The sequence below is a fragment of the Lagopus muta genome, chromosome 6, assembly GCF_023343835.1.
Source record: "Lagopus muta isolate bLagMut1 chromosome 6, bLagMut1 primary, whole genome shotgun sequence".
Lineage (NCBI taxonomy): Eukaryota > Metazoa > Chordata > Aves > Galliformes > Phasianidae > Lagopus > Lagopus muta.
Window position 1 is genome coordinate 45,451,563 of NC_064438.1, and position 13,948 is coordinate 45,465,510.

The 13,948-nt window shown below is 36.2% G+C and overlaps 1 pseudogene; it reads right to left on the minus strand.

The window, feature by feature from the left end:
- Positions 1 to 1,171: 1,171 nt before the first annotated feature.
- Positions 1,172 to 4,224, minus strand: LOC125694881 (plasma serine protease inhibitor-like; annotated as a pseudogene).
- Between the last annotated feature and the right edge of the window lie 9,724 nt (positions 4,225 to 13,948).

The following is a 13,948-nucleotide window of genomic DNA, read 5'->3' on the forward strand; positions in this document are numbered from 1 at the left end:
TGTAGTACTGAGCAATGTACATTCTAGAGCATAATTTTCCCAGGGCCAGGGACTAACCTCCACTTGCAAAACATTTATCCACGGCCAGTATGTAATGGCATGAATCAAAGGGTGTAGTGAAGTGGGAGAACAGCTTTCAAAGCAGACGTCAGACTCTCCATGGATCTGTAACTGTACAATGAAGAGGTTGGTATACAGGTCAGCAAGTGCTCCTCTGAGTAAGAGTGGGAGATCTGCTGACCTGCAATGGAAGAAAAAGTTCATGGGATTTCTGAAAATAAGTTTCTGAAAATAAGAAAGTACATCAGGAGAGAATGTAAAGAACTTCTGTCTCCATATAAGAAAATTTGTACTCCTTTAACAGTCTTTAGAACATATTTACAGCCAGCTTTATATAAGTGTGACTGAAAGTCCGTGCTGATTTTAAAAGATTTATAGCAAGAGACAGTGAAAGTTAGAGATGGGTTTAAATGAATGCTTATTTTATCCATCAGCCATAGCAATAGTTCATGGACAACATTGTTGCAGGATGATTCTTTGACAGTTTATACTCAATGTTGCCGTCTTTCACCATTTTCTGATGACGCTGTGGACTAGAAGAAGACACAGTGCTACAGTAGAAGGAGTCTGTTCTCTTGAGAACTTTTTGTTGTTAAAGTCTTTTTAGAATGACATTGACAAAGAGTTTGATTGAAGGTTAACAACAGCTAACTAGGCAGCAAAGAGATATGTAAAGGAGAAAGAACTCTGGAGGGACTACCCCGGGTGACTACTGATATCTGCAAGTCCCAGGATAGAGATAACTGCATTATAAGTGGTTTGTTGCTCACTGGAGCAAAGCTTGTGTTGAATAACTCAAAACTGAAAGTGGTCTAAGAGAACTGCTTAAAGAGAGAAAACATTTATCGAAACAACAAAACTCTTTACAAGAATCTCTCTTCCAAGGAAAATATGCAAAATTTCTTGATAACTTGAATTATTCAGCAGTGGAAAATGTTATATTTTTAAACCATTCATTGGTTTGTTTGTTTACCAATTTGCTACTGAAATTCTTCATTTAATTCTAAATATTTCTCAACCAGTAGACAGTTATAGCAGAATTAATCAGCTCATTGTGCAAACACAGCTGCCATTATAACTCATGCAAAATGCACTTCCAGTAACCCAGCAATTACTTCACAGTAGGACTAACAATTTTCCCCATGAAAAGTGTGGTGCTGGTTGCTTTAGAAAAAATCAACACAATGAAGGGTCTGTTAAATTTGGTGGTAATATAAGGAAGTGACAGTTTCATAAGAATTATCCTGCAGCCTCTCAGTTCAAGTCTCATCAAATTCCAGCAGAGCCTTATGAATTGCCTGGAGGGAAAAGAAACAAATGTTGTGGAGTTACTATACAAAATCATGTACAGGAGGTGAACATCACCTCTTTTCTGAACAAAACTCTCTTGTAATAGTGAATCCCCAATAAATTGCAAGGAGTGTTTTCCTTGGCAGGACTGAATAAGGAGATCTTGGTGAGAAGACTCAGGATCACTAATCCTGAGTACAGCAGGATGACAACTGTTGTTTATTTTCTTAGATGATTTGGACTTCTACTAGCAATACTTTATCAATTTTTCCAGGGTTTATGGAAGCCCTTGAGAATAATCATGAGATTTGCTAATGAAATTGATCAGAAACACTGACAGCCACCCCATCACTGGATCTGTCCATCCACTCACTTGTGAAACCTTCAGTGTATGACTGCTGCTAATTCCAGACAGATCAGAATTACTAGAGAATACATTAGTAATGCCCATTTCCATGAAGAAATCTTTGACATCATAAGAGGCATTAATAGAAATACTTGGTAAGTGCAGATGTAATCTCAAGCAAAGAAAACAAAACAGCAGTGAAACATGGAAGTCTTGTTTCAGCCAGAAGGCTGGATAGTTTGCAGTTCAATGACAGTTGATAGTATTCTTCTAATTCCTAATCTCTTTGCTGCTAGCATTTATATGTGGACACCCAGAGAGATGCCCAAATCCATTTTCTTGTAAATACAGTTCTTTGATTTTAATTACACTTGAATAAAAATGACATCCCAGCGTCAAGACATATGTGCCCAGCAGAATTTTGTGGCTAGAAGATTACAGAGAAAAAGCAGACCAGTTTAGAAAGCTCAGAAGGAGGGAAAAGGAGAACAAAATCTGGGATAGAGTGAATCAAATGAATTAGTTATTAACAACATACGATCAAAAAATAAAGAAGTATAGTAACCAAAATGTAGCCAAATAAGTCTTCAGTTAATCATTGCAAGACCATGTCCACTTCTTTCAGTCTGAGAGATTGCAGTTGCTAATCAGTCATGCTCCTCTCTGGTTTATCTTTGGAATAATTTAAAATCCCATTTATGAAATTACTACACTAAATCCAGGAGAAGGAGATCTGAAATTGATGCATTCTATTAATATTGTTTCCTAAAATATAGTAATTAAACTACCTAGAGTTATCTGGTTTCATTTTACTACTGTTTCCTTGGAAAGAGCATTTTCCACTTGTTTCATCTTTCCATCATCAGGCAGAATGAGCAATGCTTGTGCAGTGCCCTTGGAAGGCAGATCTACCACTTCACAAAAGAGATCCCGCTCATACTAGCCATTGTAGTCACTCTCACTGCATCATGTTAACTCTAGCACATTCGTTTGTATTCACAAAAAGAATCATCCTCGTGGGTATTTGCAGAATCAAAAGAATTTTCCCAGGCAGCTAGTGAGGAGAAGGAGACAGTGTTGCACTTGATCATATGAATATCATAAAAATTACTAATATAAATCAGACCACATGTGAGAAAGCTGAGAAACTGTTTATGGGAGAGGAATATTACTAGGTCACTTCAACATACTGCTGAACACATGATTTAACATTTTATCTGGGCAATAAGTTTAGCATAAAGTCCTGTCTTGCTGAAAAACAACCAAAGCTTGATCAAGACCAGCTGAGAGGGAGAATCTTGCTTCTGTTGTAGCCATACTTCCCCATCTTTTGTTTTTTCTTTTATGATACCTAAATGCACCTACTTTAAGACTTGGCCACAGTATAATGTAATGCTTTTCTTGTCCTTCCATTTTCCCATGTTAGGAGACGCGCCAGACCAGATGCACACTGACTGCCCACAGCCTGATGAGGAGTTCTTCAAAAGAATGAAGGATTCTAGCCTCAAAGCAGGGTTTCATAAGCACAGATCCTCAACCTGGGTCCCCAGATTTTACACACATATCTAATAGATCTATCACTGTACTAGAGATCCCGGCAGTGAAAGGATGTCAGTCCCCTAATAGACTGACTGGCACAGCATCGACATTTCAGAAACATCCTTAGCTTCTATGTCCCAGACCAGTGACACTGCAAGCTATGAGGTGTCCATGGCTATGAGGCAGCCAACTAGAGTGAGATTTCTCCACACACAAATTTTGGACAAACTATGCCAAAATCAAGTAACTTCTCAACAATCAAATACTTTGCTCTTGACAAAATAAAACCCTTACTTTGAAAGTCCTCCGCAGTTTAGATCTTTCCCTACAGTTCTTTTTTTTGCTTCAAAATCATCTATTGGAATATAATATTTTATATTTTACCTTTAAAATAAATGTAGTTAACAAGAACTAATATAGTATTTGCATCAAGATGAGCAATTAATTCAGGAACTTCCCCCTGTTTTTTTTTCTTTATATAGTTGTTGATTTGCAGCTTAGCTTCTTCCGGTTTATGATAATCAGTAGAAAAAAATCTGCTTAATAAAATTGTTGAATATTTTGTAAAAATGTCTCCTGTAGTTCATAACCAATAGCTGGGAAAACATTTCCTATATTTAATGTGATATTAACATCAGTACAGTTCAGTACTGCTAAAACTTTATGAAAATTTTCATGTATATCATGTATGCGATACCTGAATCAGGGTGGTTGCCTTAGAGCCAACAGCTAATGTGGCAAAGGCAATGGAGATGCTTATAGGAGAAAAGAAAATGTTTTTATCATCTTCCTTTGATATAGCCTGCTTGTAAAATCTAAATGCAAAATCTGTGTATTTGGAGCCTTGCTTTTGACAGTTATGCTTTAATATATTTTCTGTTCCATCAAGTAGATCTGTATTATTGACTTTATGGCAAACATTTTCAAAGTGCCACTGTGTGACAACACAGACCAGCCAGGAATAAACACAGGTACAGGTGATACTTCATTTTCTTTTCAAATCATTCTGTTATAAAATAAACAACCATTAGATGAGCACAAGGCAATGATGAGCTTGGTAGTAAGAAATAATGAATAGTTTGTCATGATAAATATTATATAGCACAACTGTAAATATCCAACATACATAAAATATTTGAGGTATATAAGTAAATAATATTGTGTCATTAACAAATCAACATTGATTGAACAAATTTAATCAAGATCTTGAGGAAAACATCAGGTTCAATAAAATTATATTTTCTACTCTGCTGAAAAGACAGTTTTCTTCCTTAGTGGTAATGAAAGTTTAGAGTCAAAGTCCATAATAATCTCTATTAATAATAATATTTTATTTCCTGGATCATATAGGGTACATCTGAACAAACCACACTGCTATGAAGTAAGCAGGTGTGTGGGTTTCAAATACTCCAAAGCAACGCCTAAATATAGTTTGGAAAATGCAAAGAATCTCGAGAGTTCACAATCAGTTATCATAGCTATTCAGTGCACCCTAAGTTCATACTCCTGTTTACTTCATCACTGCTAACTCATGGCCAGTCATTGGCCACAGCTGATAAGCGAAGGATGAAAGCTTCACATAAATCTACACATAAAGTTCAAAGCAAAATGCAAGGCAAAAACCTGGAAGAAACTGATACTATGGCAGCAGGGCACTCAAAACTGGGTATAAATATATGGGAAATATCAGACAGTGAGGGACTTTTTGGAACAGAGAGATCCTCTCTTTCAGGGTCTGCAACAAATGTTTCTAACTTGTTAAAGTGACTGCATCTCTCACCTGATAACCCGATAGCCACAGCTGCATAGCATGTGTGGCTCCCTCTAGAGCAGCAGGAAGTACATGAGTCCAGGAAGACAAAAGGAACACACATTCCATTCAAAAATCAAAGGACATTCTAGATTAATCCCCTTGGAAATGCGGGGTTTCTTCTTCTAATGCTGGCATGGAATGCTTCACAAGCTTCCAGTCCTTCAGAGCGGCTGGAAAAATTCTCTAGTTAATTGAATTTAGTTCTCCATTTTGTGGGGGTATCCCCCATCAGATCTTTTCAGAATTGAGGAATCTATGAAAATAAGCTTCTTTGTACCTTACAGATCTGACATAAAATCTTTTCTCCAGCTTTTCTATGGTTATGATTACTCCTCCTGTTCCCAGCCAAAAGTCTATTAGAATTCTCTTCTAGGAATTTATTTTCCAAATTCTTAATAAGGTGAGGTCCTATTGGTCTCTTGTTCATTCCCAGATTCACTCTACCTACCTCCTAAACAAGATCTAGGTAAAGTTTCTGTTAGCTCCTGTAGTTGCAGGATTCTTGGTAATTAACCGATTTATTTATTTCTTTATTTGTATTGTAGGTTTTACTGTTTGTTTTGTCTTGGTTTGTTTTGTTTATAGACAATGTATATACTAAATCTATGATCTTATATTTCCTGGAATGTGAATATGCACACTGTATTTGACAACTGCTGTGACCTGCAGTGAGATGAGATCATGTTAAATTTTAATATCAAAACACAAACATTTAATATCAAAAAATTTTAATATCACTAACACAAAATGTGTAGTATGGACATAGATGGAAATATGAATCAAACATTAGCAGCTATTTTAATCAGAATTTTCTCCCTTTCTTCCAGAAAAACAAAATAAAATCTTCCAATATTCCAGATAAATGAAGAAACAACATAGTGCACAGTCTCTTTCAAAAGTATTTGTTACTTATCATAGACTATCCATCTCTAGCTATTGGAAAAATCATGAAATTAAGTGAAAAACAGGATGTTTTTTGTCTGTCATCACCACTTATTCCCTCCATACATGAATTAACCTAAATTGGAAAGAATTTCTGAAGTATATGAAGAATATGGATTAACTGCATTTGTTAGGCATAACTCTGTTCTTAACTTCTACTGATAACAGGCTGATTCCAAAACCTCTCTTAGCATTACTTCTACCAAAACTTGGAATACCAGAACTGAAATATTGTCACCTAGTTTTCCCCACATAACTTTCTCTTTAGAGATGTCAAACATATTAACTTTAACATTCTGAAATTAGAAAACTCAAGCCACTAAGATTTTTTGGTTAGCCAAGACATCATAAAGACATAATTAATTCTGGGATGTATTTTTAATTGGAAATTCAGAAATCAATTCTGCGCTAAACCACAGCTTAGTTCATCTATGAGAATAATAGATGCAATTAAATTTAAATTCATCCATCCCTAAACTCAAAACAGTCCTTACTAGAGAGATTAGCCTTAGAAATTTGGTTTATATATTAAGTCAACAGAAGAATTTGTATGTGGACCTAGTTGTTCAGTCACTAGTGGGATGATGCAAATTTTGAGTCACAGCATAGCCTGTATATAACATAAAGGGTGATTTCGTCATCATTCTGTTTTGCAAAACTCCTTAAAGTCCCCATGACTTTGTTGTTTTATTCTGATTTCAGATCGTATTCCCTTAGACCAGTAGGTCCCACTGGTCCCTTATTTACAAATTAATATTTCATAGCAACATCCACACATAACAAATTTACAAGAATACAGTTGTAATAAACCTAACATGAAAAGTCACCAAGACAGAAAGCATCACTTTCAAGTCTTTAAGAAAAGTGTCTTTGCAGCACTTAGAAAAGCAGAAGCCCTTCTGCAGTCAACAGACCACGCTTTTCTCCACACTGTTATTTGTACTGTTAAATCATCTTCCGATTAATTTCCACTGTTAAATATTAAACAGACCTGATATAGCACAGAACAGAACAACAACAACAAAAGGACTGGATGGAGATGGAGGTGAGATGAGAGCAAATATTGGTTACATAGTATCTCCAAAGGTGGTTCCTACAATTTGGCCAAGCCGAATAATTTTTTAAGTAACCAAGCTTTTTGAACATTGACTGTGATTTTCTGTCTGTTCCTCCTAAGTGGAGGCTTAGCGTAAACACTGTAATTGGGACCCTAGTGGAAGCCAGGTATTTTTGTCTGGAACAACTAATGCTTGGTGCCAACAGTCGGCAAAATACTTTGCTGCAGTTGAGTGCTCCCCCAAACTCTGATCACAGCCAAATATTCCTCCTGGCCTTAAAACTGAAAATGGACACCAAATTGTCTGTACACTCTCTGTCTGACTGTAGTAATGACATGCCAATGGTCACATGAAATATATTTCCCTATGTGTGACCACTTTCCCCTTATACATAAATAACTTAGTCAATACATAGATAAACAAAAAGATGTTCATTCATGGATAAATCTTGTCTTGACATTCCCCCTTCTTTGCTTTCCTCTTTCCTTCTTTTCCTCCTTTTTCTTTGTACTTATTTCCTTTAATTCAGGCTGTAAAAGATCACAATCACATAAATTGTTTTACTCATCAAAGCCTAAGTGAACAAAAGGTCATGGTTGTCAAGGACAAACTGTGCTACAAAATGGATATATACCTCTTGTTTTCTTTTCACTTGGGAGGGTCTGTAATTACTGTCTAGCTTACAATTATGTTGGGCTACATTATAACAAGGCACTTCCCTTCCATTTATTTATAACAGGAAAAATAAGATGCAGCATCAATTTTAAACTAAAATGTTGTGTGCCAGGTGTGACCTGCAAAGCCGTGAGCCAGTAACAGTCTCACCTTCCTGCTAATCACAATTTCAGCTCTCAAACTATGTCATGAAACCACATTAACTGGATTCATAGTGGTCATTCCTCTACTGTACTAGATCCTGCTTCTTAATTATTTGTAATGGGAATAAAATTCCAGAATACTTAAATAATCAAAGTTGTGTTGTTTACTACTGCCAATTAAGACCACAATCAACTTGCTACAAATTCTACATAACTATGTAATCTATGTTATTGTTGTGCATTTCAAGTATATCTGTAAATATTCCACACCCCATCTCACACTTCAACATCTTTAGGAGTAATCTAACTATACAATATTTCATGCATTTAAAGACATTTTGCAAGCAGCTTCCAGACAGTTTCTTTTGTTTCAAACTTGCTGAGTGTTTCTGGAGACCAAACAGTGGATGTAAGCACAGGGAGGCAGTGGGTGGGGCATTTCAGCAGTGGCAACGATGACAGCAGGTCATCTCCATTGGTGCAGGTTTTTATGAGCATGGAATACAGGCACTTGGAAACCTTTGGCAAAAACACATAGCTAAGGGTGGTGACTATGCTAAAAAAAGAAATAGGCTTTTGTAGCTGATAATTTTCTCTCCTCCTACTGCTGCTTCAAAAGTGTGCAGGTTGGTGTACAAGACAGAATTTTACAGATGACAGGAGCCCTCCTGGAAAGGGAACAGAAGTGTAGAAAGCATGTTCTAGCATTAGAAACCTTTATTCAGACATCAGATTCTTTTAAAAGATGGTCAGTTTTTCACTATTTCTGTATTTAGCAGCTTTTCGGTGGAGATTCTTTTCAGACTTGTGTATCTGTGTAATAGTAGTATTTGGGGTTTTTTTTTGTTTGTTTTTGTTTTTTTGTTTGTTTGGTTGGTTTTTTTTAAAGTATTCTGAAATTCTCATGTTTGAATGATTTTCAAGAAAGGAAAAAAATATTCAAAACAGTTGACAAAATAAAATAAAAACTAAAAGTTAAAATCTTACTTATAAAAATCTTTGGGAATCATTTTCATTGTCCAAATAAAGTTGAAAATATTGGAATGACTTCAGGCTGGGATGGACTGCCTGATGAGCAAAGTACTGTTTTGAAAATTCCAGAAGAATTGCCAGCTCTGTTGAGCAGCTGAGCTTTGGCTTTGGAAACATCACTAACACTGCTGGAATCCAGTTTCGTCTTAGTGTTAGATGAAAATAACACATTAAATTTCTTCATTTAGATAAGATGAGAAACAGTATGAAAATACAAAATTGCTCTCAGTGGCCTTAAGCATCATTTTACTTCTATGGAGTTTAATGAGAACGAGGTTATATTTTATCAATTTCAGAACATGGCACCTCCCCTGGTAACAGTAATACACTGTTTGAAAATCAGTGATCTATGGGACCACAGCTTCAATTATATAGCTTCAAAGTGAAGTTGGAAATATCCTTCAGTTGCAAGCTTTCTTAAAATTAATGTGCTGATGTGCTTACAACGGGCATCCAAAAGGTGTTACCTGCATAGCAACACAGAAGGAGATGAGAAAACACACATAAACTGCAAATAGTAATAGTTTGTATGCATCACAGGACATTCTGAGCCTATGTTTTTACCAAAACTTTTTATTTCATGACCAAGAAATGCAAATATTTGTTATCTGTTCGGCACAAGAGTACTGAATGAGAAAATCACAGAATCAGAGAACTTCCCCCTGACATCCAACCTAAATCTCCCCTCCCTCAACTTAAAACCATTTCCCCTTGTCCTGCAGTTATCAACCCTTGCAAAGAGTTGATTCCCCTCCTCTTTGTAGTCTCCCTTTAGGTACTGAAAGGCTGCAATGAGGTCACCCCACAGTCTTCTTTTCTCCAGGCTGAACAAGCCCAGCTCCCTCAGCCTGTCCTCACAGGGGAGGTGCTCTAGTAGATGTATGTAACTGTTGTGTTTAAAATGGAAGGTTTGTTCACCTTCCATTTTGATGTAAAAACCCTTCAGTTGGGAGCATTTCATCTGAACCTTTTTCCTACTTTCAATCTTTTGTAGATGTTGTGCTTTTAAGCTCAAATTATTTATCTGCAGTTTGGCATCAGAATCCTGTACTGACAGTATAAACAAAGAGTGGAAGGACTGTCATCCTTTGTCATTAGCTATATGCAGGCAGGAAGCTAAGTTTATATGGACTGAATCAGTGGCTGAGCTGGGAAGGAAAGCAGAAACTTCCAGGTCCTAGCCAAATGCTGTAATCAGTGGCCCATCCTTCTTTCCTAATAATGTTCTTGAATTAAAGAAAGAAAGAAAATAATCAATTAATTATGGGTTTCAAGCAGTAATATAGCACTTAAAATTGTAATAAATATGTTTCTATACAACATGAAAATATAGTTAACAAGAACCTTCCCAATGACTAATTCAAGACTTAAGCAACTTTCATTATTTTGAAAGCCTTCATTAAAATGTTCTTCATCTTCCAGGTAGGTCTACTGACCCTGCTATCTGGGACCATCTCAGCTGAGCTGCTTCCTATACTTCCTTTGTACTTCTAAGCAATACCAAATTGAGTGCCTACCTTTAGCCATGCAGTTGATCAAGTATGGCTGATCAAAGTGGCTTGAAGTAAATACTAATGACATTACTGTGTGACTCAGAAGCACAGCTGCCCAGGCACATGATATAGACTTTGGCTAATGGCCAAAGAAAGGACCCAGAATGCAGTTGCTAGACACAAAGGTAATTTGCCTTTTTTTCTCCCTGCCAGTCTCTCTACTCATACAGAAGATCTTAATTGGAGATGTAGGTACAAAAAAAAGAATCCACCAAGTAGAAAACACAGAAAGGTGTCAGCTTTCAGTTTTGTCTTGAATATAGTGTAAAGTCAACTTTCTTCTGACTACAACTTCTAGCTATGCAGGAAGATTTAGGCCATCATGTGACTTATAAAAGCACTAGCTGAATCCATAAAGAGCCATTGTTCCGCAGAATTATGCATTATAAAACTATCTCAAGTTAGTTAATTTTAACAGAAAACTGTTTGAATTGTGACTATTTGATACTGGACCTGAATTTCTCTAAAAAAAATGTTGACCTATCTAGTGTTGCATCCTATGTATTCTTATCAATTCTAACATTCTTTTTCAACAACAGTCACTCTCATCAGAAGACAACTCTCATTTCCTTGTAGCACCAAGCCTCCCTTCTCCATTCCTTGCATCCTCTTGGAGAGAGTCGGCCAGCAGAGCCCTTTGAAGAATCATGGAGAAAGCATTCCCTAAAAAATCACAAGATCCTTCATCAAAAGCAAACTTTTAATGATGAGGGAAAGCCTGGACTGATATTCATTGAATACCCAGGTGTGTTTTCCACAGAGCAGCGGAGCATTACAGCTGTCCTAGGGTTGGGGTCAGTGAGATAGGGCCCAGATGCAAAGATCAGAAAAGGGTAATCGGGTCATAAGAACTAGGTGACAGTGCCCTGCTCTCAAGTTCATTGATCAGGCAGTGAGAGTGTGTGTGCATTGTTTTGTTTTGTGTTGTTGTGTTGTGTTTTTTTTTTCCTGGATGATGCAATGTTATTAAATTAATGCCTTTGCTTGAGTTTAGGTGGGTGGGGATTATAGAAACCTGTTTGAACTGGTATCCAACCTTTGTGAATACTCCAGCTTTCCTACTAATGATGATTGAATAGATCTCTTAACAAACAGATTTGTTTTTCTAATTCGCCTCCACACTCTTAATTACTATAACTTCAAACCCAACACCCAAATATTACAGCACAGATGACAATTAGCATCCCTTGCTCTTTGGAGACCTCTGAACTATTAAGATTCCTTCTGAGGTAAAATTTGAAGCATGACAACTAGAATCTCTTCACCAGAAACTGAATCCAACAAGCCAGGATAAGCCTAAGAAGATGCACCATTTCCAAAGGAGGAAAATATTTTACCCTTCTCTTCATAGTTTACTATAAAAACCAAGTCCATCAAATTGTTGAGATGGGAATCCTGTTCTCTGCTTTTTTGATGACAGTAAGCTCATAGCTGAGCTACAAATCCATGGTCTGAAAATTACTCATTTAGTACAAAGTACATCACAAACTTCATTTCTTTCTGCATCTGAGAGACTTTCGGGACTTTCATGCAAGTAGACAGATTCTTCAGTGTGCCTGCATTCCTTATTGCCCATTACAGTTCCCTTAGCATAATTTTCTTGGAAAAACTTCTTGGAATTTGTCTGAGGATGTTATTTCCATTTAAGGAAACAGGCTCAAAGAAGTTAGAACATTTTCAGGAATGTTTTTGCTTTGATGGCAATTTCAAATTGAAATGATGAAAATGTTCTATACTGTTTTTATCAGATGCTACCAAATTAAAAACTTTTCTATCATTTATCAATAAAATGCCTTTTTATCAGCCAGTCATTCAGTACAATGACATCCTTATATACAGTTTTTTTAAGACCATGAACAATGTGGAACCATCAGCAAAATATATCACCTCAAAATTCATTCCATTCTGAAATGATCTCTGAATTCTCTGAAAGATTTCCTGAACTTATTGCTTATAAAGTCATAGAAGGATCTTCCCTGTGCTCCTAGATTATATATTTTTAAAGATCCTTATGAAGAATTCCTGCAATATATCAATCAATTTGCAATCCACACACGTATCAACAGTTTCAAAGAATTCTTCAGCAAAGCCATATTAATTCTTGAATGTTTTGTCATATGTATTCATACGACGACAAATTCTAGTTTCCAAAATTCAAAAACTGGGCTAAGTGATCTTCATTTCACTGCATGTTTACATGCAAACTTTTTTTTATTTTTAATGTTACATTTGTAACTTTTTGTCACTCTGATATAGAGACCAATCTAAGTGGTGCATAACAGTGAAAGATTTAATATTTTTCTTAAGACAGATAAGAGCTCTTGCATAAATACTTAGCACTTAGTTGTTACTTTCTCGTTCCCTTCTCCCTGTCCCCCTAAAATCTCTTCTACTGTTAATTCAACTTGAAATTGTTCCTAAGGCTCAACCACTGCAAAGGAAGTACATCTGCAATGGATTGAACTTTTCTACTCTGGCATACTTTTCTTTTTACCATTCTTTTTGAAGTTGGCCTTTTTTGTCTGTTTGGTTTGATTTCTTGTTGTTGGTGGTGGTTTTTGGTTTTGGTGTTTTTTTGGGGGTGTACATCTATTACCGCTACACATTTTTAAGGAAAGCAAGCTGCAATATTTGATTATATCTTACTACTGTGACCTGGAATTATCTGCAGTGTGCACAGATAAATACAGAATTAAAAGTTCTCTAAGACCTTGTAGAAAAATGCCCTCTGTTAAGATTATCTAGAGATCCAGTGATGTGATCAGAGACAAATGACAATAAACTGAGTATATCTAACTTTATTTTGGGAGCCTGTGAGTTTATTTTTCCTTATTGTCCAATTTGAATACCACACAGGTGAGTTTTTCTTCCCGGCTATATCATTGTGATTTTATTAAGAAATGGTTTCCTCTACAATATGCTGATAGATCCTAAAGAAATTATCTCATTTTTTCTTTAATAGTCTTTAGAAGTATGTATGTTTTTTAAAATATTGTGATCTATGTTTTTGATGATATCAACTCAGTACAGAAGCTAAGGGCAACATATTTTGTTTATGGAATAAGGTACCTGAAGAAACAAGATCCGCAGCTCAGTACACATACCAAACGTCATAACATAGCTCTCAAAGGGAGCTGAGAGAGACCTTTTCCTCGAATAGAGATGATGAAAGGCACATATGAAGCTAAACGTTTGGTAAAATAGAATAAGCACCATTGTACATTGCCTTTCAAATAAATCAAAGGAATGTCCAACTCTCTCAACAATTTCTCCTCCTAATAGGGAGGTTATGCACTGAATAGTGCTATGCACTGAACATGGATTTTCTGCTCAGACCAAAGAGAGTGAGCTTTCTTAAGATCATTGCTGGTGTTACCATGGAGCACTATATGGACAACTGTCAATAAGAAATATTGGTCAGTATCCTGCTTTAACCATTTTTGTAATTTTTAGCTCAGAATTACAGAAAAAAAATAGCAAAATTAGAGACTTCTAAT